Source organism: Cavia porcellus, unplaced genomic scaffold (assembly GCF_034190915.1).
Source record: "Cavia porcellus strain 051 isolate PalLab524CR breed Dunkin Hartley unplaced genomic scaffold, mCavPor4.1 scaffold_29, whole genome shotgun sequence".
In the NCBI taxonomy this organism is placed as follows: Eukaryota; Metazoa; Chordata; class Mammalia; order Rodentia; family Caviidae; genus Cavia; species Cavia porcellus.
Window position 1 is genome coordinate 30364013 of NW_026947512.1, and position 4503 is coordinate 30368515.

Here is a 4503-nt window from a genome sequence, read left to right on the forward strand (position 1 = left end):
ACTGTATGGTTTCCAAATCATTTCCTTTAAGTTAACTAAAAAGGAAAACATAGGTAACAGAACTTTAAGCTAAGAACTGATAAAGTTTGCAGTTTTATTCAAGTAGCTAACATTCTTACAATCATATCAGCAATGTCTCATTTCTTTAAAAACTTAAATGAGAACTTCTGATCATGAATGGAAGCCATTAAAATCCTACTCATTTTTTAAAAAACTTACAAATCCATATTAATCACACTGTTGTTGGTTAGTCGACCTGTGTAATACCCTTGACTGAACATACAGGCAAAGTGTATGAAGGACCTCCCTCTGTTTTCTTGTCTCTGACCTCCACCCCCAAGACCACTGCTCCCAAATGTGCTTCTGGTTGGCACACTGCCAGTGGCTACATACTATCAGTTTCTTTCCTTCTCATCTGCTGAGTGTGCCGTGGTCTCTGTTGTGCTAGGACTGTCTTCTCCAGGAACATCATCCGTCTCATCATTCACTACTTTATCAGTTGTGGCTGAGAGATCACTATTGCTTTCCTGAAGAAGCTCTGTGGCTTCAAACTCAAGTACCTCTGAGGGTGTCAAAGGTTCTGAGTGAACACTGTCCTGCTCACTAACAACAGAACTAACAGAGTCAGGTTCATCTCTTTTTCTCAAAAACTGGTCAGTGCTAACATCACATGACATTAAGGGCAAATCCTTAACTTTCTTTGAAAAAAGCTTAGCTTCACTGGAGTTGTAATCTTCAATCTGATCACGTGAAGTTGTATTTTCTGAACACTGGCCTGTCTTCAATTCCATGTCCTGACTAATGTGTTTTGTTTCCTTTTCCTTTTCCCCTTGATCTGCGCCAATGTTTCAATTGCACGGGAGGATTTTCTTTTGAGCTTGTTTCCTGGTCTACTGGACAGGTATAATTTTCTTTATCTGAAACTTTTAAACCATCTTCTTTTTGTGTTGGTGATGGACCTTCAAGTAAATCTGCATCACATCCACTTTTTTCTTCTGATGAACCTTCATCTTGCTTACTTTTGGCATTTGATGTTTTGATTTCTCCTTCAGTTATATTAGGTCTTGCAATTTCCTTAGACATAGGTTCTTATTCCTTAGTGGAAGCTTCATTTTTAAATCAGTGATCAATTTCAACACCGTAATTGATGAGACTGTAGGTAATTTTTCTTTATGGAAATCTGATAGATCTTTGATGTATTTGTAAAGCTTAATCCTGTTCCTCTAATGTCTAAAATGAAATGTATGGCCCCATTTGCATTTTTCTACAAGTAAAATGACTAACATGAGGCCCACCCACAGTGAATATTCTGATTTAATTATGTCTGGCACTATGCTCTTTCGAGGCTTCATTCATAGTATAAACATACCATGGGATGGGGGAGAGTTTGCAAAAGAAAATTATTCAGGTTCATTTCAATTAGGGGAATTCTTTGTTTCCAATAACATTTAAAAGCCAAACATGTGGGGCTGGAGATTTAGCTCAGCGGCATAAGCACCTGCCTTGCAAGCAGGCGGTCGTGAGTTCGATCCCTGATACCAATAAAAAAACAAAAAGACAAAAAAAAAAAAAAATAAAAGCCAAACATGTTAATGCTAGTATTACAGATTTAATCTTCAATTTGCAATTATTTATAAACATATTGAGAATGCTAAGATCATACAAGAAGCAAATAATAAAGTCAGTCAGTTCTTAAAACCTGTCTCTTTGACATTTAGGACTAAATTAAAGATAGTAATCATTAGACTCAGAACAGTAAAATATCTAGCATATCATTTCTGATCATTCCCTCTTAAGACTGTTAATAGGGTTGGGTGGAAAGGCATATGAACTAAACATTTACCATGTTAAACATACCTAAGTGCTCTAGTCCAAAAATAAAAGTAAAATCTCATGTAAAGAAAACAGCAAATCTTTACAGAATTTTAAGAAGGATTGAGCCAGTATAAAAGGTATAAAAGGGATGGACAAGACAGCACAACAAACTTGGGTTTGCAGGAACACAAGAGTTAGCAAAGGTGGGGAGGTGATCCAAGGCACAGCAGAAGCAAATATGAGACAAGATGGCATAGCCAGGTCCTATCACTTAAATGTAGGGTGCACAGGAAAACAGTTGGAGATAAACTTGAAGAGATAGCCAAGGCAACTTCTCAGATCTTCATCACTATGATAAAGTGTGCACACTAAGAACACTCAAACCAGCAGAAAATATGATCAGATTGGTTCATCAGAAAGATAGGTTTCAGTCAAGGAGTCCAGTTAAGATTATTTATGACTGTCTCATCCAAAACAGTAGCAGTGCCAATGAAGAAAAGATTAGGGAAATGTAAGTTAAAACCAACAGAATTTCCCGATACAGTTACCTAAGAAGAACAAACATAACCCAATCCCAAAGTCAGCCTCGACTGGTGAGAAAAAGAGTGATGTCATTAATCAAGAGAAAGAATTCAAGGGAAAAGGGAGCTTACTTTGCAGGAAAAATGAATTTAGTTGTGGACACACTGCATCTGTGACACAGAGCAATGTCATTGGCCATGTTTATCTCACAGATCTGTTCTGTGTATGCCATTCTTTTTTTTTTTTATATACATCTTGCTTTTATCGAGTGATTAGTTATGAACAAGTGGTACCCAATTTTTTACTGCCACTGTGACATGGTTATTTGTCCCTGACTTGATGGCACCATCTTCAGCTCCATTTTCCAGCCACTGAGAGTCAATGGCCAAAAAACTGTTCTTTTATTCACTAAATGGTCTGGTGAGAAAAGGTGGATTTCAGCCAATGCTGTCACTTCCCAAGGTTTTCTACCTCTGCAGTTTAGATCTTCTAGCATAGTCATTCATTTTGGTTTGTTCCAGAAGCTTGTTCTAGATCCGTCCCCTCTTGGCAAGTTGGGAAACTGCAACCATCACCCAAGCTTGAAAACACTGGAGTAGCCAGTATTTCTTTTCGTCGCCAAATACTTATCTCCAATTTTTACTGTAGCTGACAGAGGAACGATTCCCATCAGGTCCATATGAAAACATAGGTGAACGGAATGATTCTATAGTTGTTCTATTTTTTTCAACTAGCCAGCAGTGGTACCCGAACAGCCAGAGGACATGGAGGAAGAGCATTACAGACACAAAGAAAAGGAAAAGTGGAATTTTGTTCGTATCTGTCAGTACACTCTTCCAAATATTAAAATATTCTAAAACTGTTGAACAAAAAGCCAATATAACAGAAAACACAGTAAACGCAGCACGAAAAATTTGTGATTAGAAAATCCCGCAGTTATTCACTGTGGGACTGTGATAATCTTGAGAATGCATGTGTCACATGCTGAGCAGTGATGGGTCTCATCGGGATTAATAAACTGACACTTTTCACAGTATCTGATAGTTCTTGAAGCTGTTGTGGTAATAGGTAAATCTCTTGCTGCTCTTCCCAAAATTGCTTGTCTTTCTTGGTTGTCTTCCTTTTCATAAGCTTCCTTTTCAGAAGTGGACAAATGGAACTCTCTGGAAGGGTAACAGGAGACGTGAGTATGGTCATCCGATGGGGCCACGCAGACATCACAAGCACAGATGAAAACAGCGGGCTTCCTGTTTTCGTCACTTCTTTGTTGCCGCATTTCTCCGATGGTACACACGCACGGCTCCACCACGCAGGCGGAGCAGGACCAGGCGCGAGGGCGACGCGGGGCGCGGGCACCCGGCCCACCACGCGCAGGCCGCAGCGCACCGCCAGCGTCCGGGCGGAGCGTCCGGGCGCCGCGCTCCGCCGTACAAGGCCCAGCCCGGGGCCGCAAGGCCAGGGCCCCGGCCCCCGCCCCGACCCCGACCCCGGCCCCCGCCCCGACCCCGACCCCGGCCCCGGCCCCGCCCCGACCCCGCCCCCGGCCCCGCCCCCGCCCCGACCCCGCCCCCGGCCCCGCCCGGCCCCGGCCCCGCCCCGGCCCCGCCCCCGGCCCCGGCCCTCGTCCCCCGGCGGCTCCTTGCGCGCCGCTTGGCGTCAGAGGAGGAGCTGGGGAGCCCCGCCCCTCTGGGCTCTGCCGCCCCGCCCCCACCTTACCAGGCCCCGCCCCCACCCCGCGCCCCCCTGCGGCCTGCCTTTGCTTTTGCCCTAGTGCGCGGGCTACTTTATTTAGTGCTGTGGTGTCTCCCAAATATCTCCAAAATTTAGCGGCATATAGTAATTCTGTGTGGCTTTTTTAGTTTCTGGGGCCCATGATTTCAACCGGCACACAAGGGGCTCATCTCTGGTCCATCCAGCTTCTCTACTGTGTCTAAGAGACGGGCACCTGCAGTCAGCAGTGCACTGCTGTGTAGTGAGTGACACTGGGAAGACTCAACGGTGTGGGCCACGGCGCTCCCCAGGCCTTCTGTGTGTTTCCATGCGGTGTCTCTATGCAGCCATTCCAGCGCGGTGGATTCAGGGTACGCACTGCTTACACATCAGCAGTGAATTCCTCAGCCATCTGTGAGTGCCCTGCTGAAGCTGCGTCCCTTTTCCTAACTTACC

General features: G+C 44.4%; 1 pseudogene; it reads right to left on the minus strand.

Moving 5' to 3' along the window:
- LOC106028738 (palmitoyltransferase ZDHHC20-like) lies at positions 1-3802 on the minus strand (annotated as a pseudogene).
- Positions 3803-4503: the final 701 nt, after the last annotated feature.